Source organism: Callithrix jacchus, chromosome 13 (assembly GCF_049354715.1).
Source record: "Callithrix jacchus isolate 240 chromosome 13, calJac240_pri, whole genome shotgun sequence".
Taxonomy (NCBI): domain Eukaryota; kingdom Metazoa; phylum Chordata; class Mammalia; order Primates; family Cebidae; genus Callithrix; species Callithrix jacchus.
Genome location: NC_133514.1, coordinates 14,339,329 through 14,348,813, shown reverse-complemented (window position 1 = coordinate 14,348,813; position 9,485 = coordinate 14,339,329). Strand labels below are relative to the sequence as shown.

Here is a 9,485-nt window from a genome sequence, read left to right as displayed (position 1 = left end):
TAAGAGTGGAACATCTAAATGGAAAAGTCCAACTAGAAAGGACATTTGCCCAAAGGCCTTTTTCCTCAGTTTTCTCCTTCTGCTGACCCAGATATACATCCTCCCAAAGCCCCCCACAATTAGGGCACTTGGTCAGCTTGAGACACAGGCAGATGTAGGCAGACGGGAAACACTTTTCTTTTCCAATTGGGGTAGATCGTTATTGCAACCTATGCCATACGGATAGCATCGCCATGAATAGCATCTTTTAAAGATTTCTGTAGATTTTGAGGGCTCCTGAAGGCATTTCTGATCGGGTTTTTAAAAGGCAGTAACAGGCAGAAGTGTGTGACCTGAGTTGCTTGTGCATGACACTGGACTGAACCTAAGGAGAACTGACGACAGAGTTGGCCACCCCAGAAAGTTTCTCAATGTCTTTTTTCATTCAAAAACCTATTATTTTATAATTCTATGAGGTAAATTTTGGAGATGTTTAAAAAGTGCTGAAGAATTCAACCTCTGAAAACTCACCTTCCCAGAATTGGTCCCAGCAAGATAAGATTGTAGTTCATGCATATGGCCACACAGGGGCAGCACACACAAACTCACCTTTTCTTAATCAGGTCCTGATTGGCTTTGCTTTTAGTTCCCACTGTCACACCCTAGCACAGACTCTCAGCAACTCACCCAGGTATCTAATTTTCGTGCTACTTGGGCTTCATCACTTGATTCCCAAGCGTAAGAATACGGAGGGGACACCTACTGCTGGATGCCCTCTGACCATCTCCTTGCCATTTAGTCAGTTACCCGTCTCCTCATCTCCACATCTTCCCTGCTAACTTCAGTTGACCCCTGTCTGACTTGTCTTGTCTCTCCCATCCCTGGCCATGATCTCCCACTTGGCCACCTTCTGACCTCTTGACCGCTGTGTAGTCACCAAGATTACCTCCAAGATGCTGAGTGCTGGGAACGTGACAAATCTGTAATAGTATGAACGGAAAGGGGTTGGGAGTGGAGGGGGCTCCAGCTGTCGAGGCTGGGAGTGCCAATCAATGAGTTGTAAGGTCTGTGCTGGGCAGGTGGGCCCCAGCTGTAGAGAGTCTGATCTTCAGGGGACCCAGAGTGGCATCCAGCCAATAGCTATGGGTAGTCCACCAATAATATTTTGAAAAACATTGACTTCCTAGATTTGCTAATTAATCTAAGTCTCCAATTTCTTTTCAGAAATGAGAAGACGTCAAATGCAATCTTGGAAACTGAGTGGTTCCTTGGCACGACTCCAGGGGGCGCCATTCTCAGGAAGTACGTTGTGAATACTGTCCTATAGAACTGTGCAACAGGGCAGCCCTGGGAATCAGGTTCCAGTCCTCCACAAGACACAGAATAAAGAAGCTTGAGACAGGGGCTCTGGAGAGGGCCTTGTAGGATGTGGGTGATGCTGGGTACACCCCAGCTTTGTGACCTTATGCCAAGTCCAGGTCACCTCCTCCTACTACTCAAGCAAGCCTGGGGCCTTTCTAGGGATAGGGAGGAAGTGTTGCTAAGTGCCCTTGAGTGCCTGCCCCCATCTCACTGCCCTGCTGGCCTGAGGAAAGAGGGGACCAGCCTCTGGGCAGCCAGCTGGAGTGATGTGGAGACAGGGCCCCAGGAAGGGGCTTTCCAGCATCTCTATTCTTGTGCTTTCCTCAGACGCTACTTGGTCACAGCTCAGGGACCTGGTCTTCAGTGTTCAAGGACCTGGGCTAGTTATTCCTGGTGGTGTTGGAATTTTTTTTTTTTCAGCATGTCTCTGTGTCGCCAGACTGGAGTGTAGTGGCACAATCTCGACTCACTGCAGTCTCTACCTCCTGGGTTCAAGCAATTATCCTGCCTCAGTCCCCTGAGTAGCTGGGACTACAGGTGCACGCCATCATGCCCAGCTAATTTTTGTGATTTTAGTAGAGACAGAGTTTCACCATGTTGGCCAGGATGGTCTCAATCTCTTGACTTCATGATCTACCTGCCTCAGTCTCCCAAAGTGCTGGGATTACAGGCGTGAGCCACTGTGCCTGGCCTGATTTTTCACACCTGCAAAGGGACTGGGGCCACTTTAGCAGGTGGAGAGATTAGGACACAGGTGCTCAGAGTACCATGCAGGTAACATCTCCCGCTGCCGGGCGTCGGGGGGAGAACCAGCCTGAGAAGTTGGTTTCCCTCCCGCCCCCTTCACACACACCTTTTGGCCTCCAAAAGGCTGCAGGTGGAGTGGGTGGAGGATAGAGGGGTGTTAGGAACTGGGGAGTCAGCTGCTTACAAGGGGCACATAAATCAGAGGATATCAGTGGCTCATCGGGAGGACAGAGATTGCCCCCAGGTTGGCCCGGCGCTCAGGGAATTGGAGGCAGCGTCTATTTCAGAGTTTATGGTAAAAGGCAGGAGCCGGCACACACAGACAACATACCCCACCCTTTAAGGAAGTGGGGAGGAGAGCAGCAGGGGTGTGGTTAACAATTCAGAGGAGGAGGGGGAAACTCTAACCTGTCAGCCCTTTTACTCAGCCACAGCCTCCGGAGCCGGAGCCGCCGCACACCTACCTGCCCGGCCGAACTCACCTGTAGTTGCCGCAGCCCCGGCTCACCTGGTGGGGCCGAGGAGCAGTCACCGCCAGAGTCCGCGCCTCCCTGGGTGAGTCTGTCCTGTGAGCCGGGGCTGTGCCTGGCAGAAGTTGCTGGCTTGACGGGTGGCAGGGGTTGGGGACGGTAATTCCGGGATCCCGGGCACCTGAGCTGGGAGTTCCCGGAGAAACAGCCACAGACCCAGGAAATGGGAGCCGCGGGTGCTGTGCACACGCCCCGGAGCTCACCAGCCTTCTGCGGAGAGAAGGGTTCTATTTTTGGTGTAAATTTGACACTATAGGGTGTTTCTCCTTCTTTGTCCTCTCAACATATTCAGACAGGGGAGGCTGGGGGCCACGGTGTGAGGGCACAGCCAGGCTGCCGCCTCTAAAGATCAGGTTAGGGGCCAAGGGGGGGGGTTCAGCTCCTGCCTCAGACCTCTGCCTGCTCTTGCCCCGCTCCCTGCTCCCTCTCGGCCCTTCTGCAGCCCCTGGGGTGCTAGTCTCACCCCCAGCCCACCCCCACTCCTCTGCAGCCACTCCTTGCCCCCTGAGAGGGTGTCTTGAATCAAGCGCTGACTGGAAGAAAGCAGGGCTGCTGTGGGGGACAGGGGATCTTGTGTGTGTGTGTCTGTGTGTGTGTGCACGTGCACGTGCGTGTGTGAAGTTCACACTGGCCACACTGGTTCCTTGAGAAGCCGCCTTCTGAGTGCCGCTCAAGGGTTAAGTTCGAGCTGCCTCTGCCTGCTGTCAGGCTGCGCGTGGGCACCGCTTTGGGTGGGTGAGCGTGGAGCAGCATATGGGTGACGTTCTGCAAGCCCTGCCACCGGCCCTAAGCCTCGACCACAAGACACCAGTGTCTTCCCACACCCCAAACTGGGAGCAAAATCGGCTAGTTGAAGGGGCCAGTGGGAGGACAAGAGCAGAAAGTTGTGTCCAGAGGTGGCTTTAGCCAGGAGGGACTTGGAAGCTGGGCTGTGGCTGGACCTGGGCCCACTGGGGCAGTGCGCGTGGTGTGACCCGGTAGTGGGTGCATGGAGGTCCCTCCATGTGGGGTGTTCTCTGCTCATCCTAAGTGCTGCTGCTGACCTGAGGCCCCATCTTTCACAACCACTCTGGGGGGAGGGGGAGGAAGGCACTGGTAAAAAGTGACTAAAGGGAGAAGGGAGGAAGGAAGTAGTCACGCTGGAGAGCCCCAGCTTTGGCGGGACAGTCTGCAGTCAGTCATTCAGGAGGCACTCGCCGGCTTCCCACCTGCAGCCAGGTGCAGGTGCAAGGTGTGGAGACAGGGTGAGTGTGGCATGGCCTCTGCTCCCCAGGGCAGTGTGGGATAGGGGGTGGTCAAGGGAGGACTACCAGGGGGAAGGTGCAGGGTGCTACCCAACCCTGTGTTAGAGGGCTGTTGGGGAAGCCAATCAGCAGTAGCCAGGAGGGCTTCCTGGCAGAAGTGACTCCAAGTTGAGAACTGAAGGATCAGTAGGAATTAGCCAGGCAAGAGAAGAGGGGAAGAAACAGCAGGCGCAGAGATCAGAGGCTAAAAGCAGCAGGAAGCTGGGAGCAGCAACAGGCATCCAGGAGAATGAAAGGAGCTGGGCTTGTTGGGAGCCTGGAGCTAGCAGGGGTGAGGGGAAGCGGCAGGGGTGAGTGGAGACAGGTCTAGAAAGCTTTGGAAGGCCTGTGCAGCTGCCATGGCAACTTCTGTGGGAGCAACACTTAGGACCTGGAGCCAGGCAGGAGACTTCCCAGCAGGAAGGGGTTGCCAAATGTAGCCAATAAAAGCACGGAACACTCAGATTGGAATTTCAGGGAAGCACTGAATTTTTTTTTTCAATACAAGTATGTCCTATGAACTAGGTGGAACATTCTTATACTCAAACATTAGTCACTGTTTTTCTGAAATCCGCATTTAACTGGGTGTCCTGTATTTATCTGGAAACCCTGCTCTAGGAGAAGCTGAGGTTGGCACAATGCTGGGAAGGAAGGGCTGGAAACAGCCCAGGCACTCTGAGAATAGTCTCAGGTTTATCTCGTAGCCATTCCTCCTGGATTTTATTTTTGAGCTCACTCACTGACTGACCGACCCTGTTATTTAAAAAAAAGAAAAATCAATTCCTTGGTTAGGAAGTGATCATCTATACAGGTGGAGTATGGTACCTCAGAAAGAAACAGCATTAAATCCAGACAGATCTGGGTTCAAATCCATGTAGACTGGTAAACCGCTCTGACCCTCAGAATCATCTTTTCTCAGATGAGAGCAGGAGTATGTGAGCAGGTGGTTGGGAGGATCCCTGATAATGTGTGTCAATTGCCTAGTGAGTGCTAAAGGAAATGCAGTACGTATTGTGCAGCACCTTCACGGGGTGAGCAACAGCCACAGAGTGCCTGGGTTCATTTACTTCCATAAGTGAGCACTCGGAGGTCTCAGGAGAGTTACATGGTGGGGTTCTGCTTCCAGTGAGAACACGTGGGGTTAGCCCCCAGACGGTGGCGGCGGGGGGGGGGTGGGTGGGCAGAGTCTGCATTATGTTTTTAGCTTTGTTATTCCCTTCCCATATGACCTGCTTCAAGGGGTGGGGATATCTAACGTTCTTCTGGAAGGATGATGGGTGGGCAGAGAGCGAGAGTGACTCAAAGCAGATTAACTGAAGGGAAATATGAATGAATTAAAAGAGAGAAGCCACATAAAATATTCAGCGCAGACAAATGCGCCATGAAATCTGGCTGTCGTGATTCCCAGTTTCAGGATGAGTTCGTTGTTAGAAAAGTAGGGCTAAGAGAAGTCAGCGTGCCTTGTGAACTGGATTCTGGCTTCACTGGGAGCATCTGTAAGAACAAAGTAGGGTCCTCCTAAAAGGGAACCCAGAGGAAGTTAAGAATTGGTTAAGAGAAAGAGGAAATGGAAAGTGTGTTTCCCTTGTGGGAACTGCTAGGGTAAAAATGGTCCTTCTTTCCAGTGGCTAAGTCTCCTTATCTCGCTGTGATAAACGTTTCGTCCCAAGGCCCTTGGATTGTTTGCCAAGTGGTATTCAGAGAGACCCTGTGGCATGAGATGGGTAGAGGCGTTCCACTGATGAAACGTTCAAATGAGCCTGCACTTGGACCTGTGTCTTGCGTATTTGCATGATCAAGGTTACGGTAAGTCCTGCATAACAGACACGTGTTGTTCCCTGAGTATGGCTATAGAGCCCAGGCAGGTTCTCAGGGAAACAGCGTTCCACACTGAGTGAACATCGATGTGAGTGTTGTTTGTGGACCAAGCAGGTCTTTCATTGCCCCTCTCATAACTCTAGCCAGGATGGACCTAATTCATTCTAGACTAGGCCGTGTCCAAATTAGAGAAGATCTTGAAGGAAGGAGCCTGTGTGTGCAAGCTTTCTAGCATCACGCTAGGGACACAAACTCCCTCCCGTATCAGCCTGAGTCTTCGCACTGTGGCTCCAGCAGTGTTTCACTGTGCAGAGGACCCTGGAGAAAGTCCAAGTCCCTTGGCACTTAGGTCTCCATAGTGACAGCAATAGCTCTGTGTGCCACAAATCCTGCTGGGACAAAGGAAACCGATGGTGAGGACTGGTGGGAGAGGGAGGCTACTCTGGGGCTGCCCTGCATGGTAGACCACTCAGTCTCTAGTTTCCCCTGCCTGGGACCCGTAAGCCTCAGGACCGTGTGACCCTGGCCTCTTAGGGAAATGGGGCTCCAAGGTAGATGGCCACATGGGAGAATGGAGTAGAGATACATAGCTGCGATGTGCTTGGGGATGAAAGTGTGGTGATGAAGGTACGTTTTGCTGGCTTGAGGATGAAGAGTTTCTTGTAAAGTTTGGGTCAGTTCCAGAGTCAAGGAGAAAGAGCAGGGATCGTGGTGACTCAGCGACCCTTCTAAGCCTTGTCTGTCCAAGCAGGTGGTCAACAGCTCAGGCTCAGGCTCAGTCTGCCTGGGTTCTGAACCAGGTTTGGGACCCCCTGAGTGACCCTTGGTAGGTCATTTGGCCCTAGCTTCCTGTCTGCAAGATGGAGACAATAATAGGGCTTTGGGTAATGGTGGAGTGAGATAGTATATACTAGAAAGAGATTTAAAATATTCACAGCCACTAGAGCCTGAGCACAGATCAAACAGAATGGACACCACCATTACCCTGAGCAGGGGCAGAGAGGCCCCCTTCCATGCCAGGCTCACCCGTCAGTGCATCCTGGGGAGTCTGGGGGTGGAAGAAACAGGCCTCTGGGGACTGTGGCATGGCTGTTTCCAACGAGGATGGACTATTTGAATATTTCAGCATCCCAGATGGTCTTGTACATCCGCTTGATAATAGCATTGAAGTACAATAAAACATTCAGTCCCCTAACAGGCACACGATACGCATCCAGTAAGTGTGAGCTCTCCAGCGTTTTTAACATGTGGCCATATCTGAGCTGGTGGGGCAGCACCATTTATTTTTCCATAGTGTATCGGCCGTCTTCTTCGAGGCATCAGGCAGCTTCCCCCGAGCACTGTCTCACAAGCAGGCATCACGTATTCAGTGATGTTTCTTTCTGCCTAGCCTCCCTCTCAGTTCACTGTTTTGGGAACAGCTGGGCATAATTAACTCTTTAGACAGCGAAGAGACTGTCTAAGACTGCCCATTGGGCACCGAGGTCCAGATGGTCATTTAAAGTGTTCATTGAGCTGACAGGAGAAAATGGTGGCTTCACTTTCTGGGCCTCTTAACACTGTGTACAAAGCTTTGAGCTGTGCAAGGGGGCGGCAGAGGGGGAGGGGACAGCTCTTTGAGTCACTCTGCTGTTTCTCAAGGTATAATTATTACTCGTGGTGACAGCTGATTAAGAGAGCAGACTTGAGGCTGCATGATCTGATGCACTTTTCACCTAGATGCAATGGGCAGGTTGGTGTGAATGTGGGGTTCAATTTTCAGGAGATCCTCCAGGTAGGCTACAGGTAGGCTGCAGGGGTGGACACTGCTCTGAGTTTTGTGCTCATCATTGTGGGCTCTGACCTTTTCCCAGCGGGAAGGTGGTTGCTGCTTTTATAAGGTGGCCAGTCACTGTGACTAGAATTAAGATCAGTAGCAGCCAGTACCTGCGAGAGGCCAGCCTTCCCCTTTCCTAGCTCGGCTGTGTTCACTAACCTTCCCCTCTCCAGTTCTCCCTCTTCCCTTTATGTTCTGACATCCACCCACACAGAATCTGGCAAGATCACTCACTAGAGACAGAGAGCTCAAAGAATCCACCTCGCCTGGGGTTTAGAACCCAGTACTGGGTTTAATTCCCATCTCCTGTATTTGGCTTCCTTTAAATTGGGCATTTCTCCCAATAATTGTGGGGCAGTCCCCTCTTTTCATGTCCTTTCTTTCTTGAGTCAGTCCCACCAGCGCACATGGGGGTGATTGATGGGGGTGGGGGTCTACTGGGAATTCTGACCTGAGTTGGAGCTTTGCTCTTCTGGGGGTTCCCATCTCAGCTGGGACAGAATGGCCCCTATGGTGATCCTGGCCACTTGGAGCACCATCTTTTTTCTGGACTGTTTGTCTTTTTTTTCCTTCTTTCCTTCTTTTTCTTTCCTTCCTTTTTTTTTAAGATGAAGTCTTACTCGGGCACAGGGGCATGAACCAAGACTACAGGCGCATGCCACCATAGCTGGCTTTCTTTCTATAACCTCCACTTCCTGGGTTTAAGAGACTCTCCTGCCTCAGCCTCCTGAGTAGCTGGGATTACAGGTGTCCACCACCACACCTGGCTAATTTTTTTTTTATTTATTTTTAGTAGAGACAGGGTATTGCCATATTGGTCAGGTTGCTCTCAAACTTGTGACCTCAGGTGATCCACTCCCCTCAGCCTCACAAATTTCTAGGATTACAGATGTGAGCCACTACACCTGGCCCATTTACTGGTTTCTAAATTAAATGTGTACTATGTCCATCCCATAGCTTTGGGAACCTCAAGTTCTTTTCTGTGTTCTCAGGGAGTATTTGGAGTAAAAACCCAACCCCTCTCACCCAGCTCGGGTGTACACTGTCCTGCCTCCAGGTCCCAGGCAGGTTCCAAGAGATCTGACGCTGCCATGCTTTGCTCCTCCGCAGAGGCTCTCGGCAGCATCCACTCACATCCCCTCTGCATTTCAGCAGATGTTTGGTGCTGGCAGACACCAGTGCCGAGCCAGCTGCAAGTGTCTCTCCGCAAGCTTCAGTCCTACCCCTCAGCTCCTTACAGGCAGAAGCTCAGGCAGCTTTTCAGCCTGGGCAAGAGGAAAGAGAGGCAGAGGGCAGGAGGCCTGGGCTTTGGTGTAGATTCTCTCACCTGTTAACTGGGGGACGTCGGCTAAGTCTCTTTCCTCTTCAAGCCTCCTTTTTCTCATTTGAAGATGAGGAATTGGTACCACTTCCCTGATAAGGTCATGGAGTGAAATACCTGACTGTGTGAAAATCTCGCATAATACATCACAGGCGTCGTCCCAGGAAGAGTGATGAGTTTGGGATCAGATGATGTGGGTTTGAGTCTCAGCTCTGTCACGCTCTGCCTGTCTGACATTGCCAAGTGACAGGACCCCTCTGAGCCTTCCTTTGCTCATTTGTAATTTGTTCAGGGTACTTGTTGAATGTTTCTACCCATCACCCCCTTCCTCTCAGGGTATAGTTTTTGTTCCCCCCCATTTTTTTTTCTGAGATGGAGTCTCTCTCGGTTGCCCAGGCTGGACTGTAGTCCTCTGCCTCCCAGGTTCAAGTGATTTTCCTGCCTCAGCCTCCCAAGTAACTGGAATTACAGGTGCATACCACCATGCCCTGCTAATTTTTATATTTTTAGGAGGGACGGGGTTTCACCATGTTGGTGAAGCCAGGCTGGTCTCGAACTCCTGACCTCATGATCTACCTGCCTCTGCCTCCCAAAGTGCTGGGATTACAGGCGTGAGCTGCCACACCCGG

At 51.7% G+C, this 9,485-nt stretch overlaps 1 protein-coding gene across 3 annotated transcripts in view; it reads left to right on the top strand.

Moving 5' to 3' along the window:
* Positions 1–2,472: 2,472 nt before the first annotated feature.
* PTK2B (protein tyrosine kinase 2 beta) overlaps positions 2,473–9,485 on the top strand; it is a 133,824-nt gene continuing 126,811 nt past the window's right edge. For 2 of the 3 annotated variants that reach the window (XM_003734571.6, XM_035269934.3), the window contains exon 1: positions 2,473–2,643. The gene's annotated coding sequence lies outside the window, so the exon portion shown is untranslated. Of the gene's footprint in view, positions 2,644–3,722; positions 3,863–9,485 lie in introns of those variants that run through there. The other variant, XM_035269935.3, reaches the window with a different exon arrangement.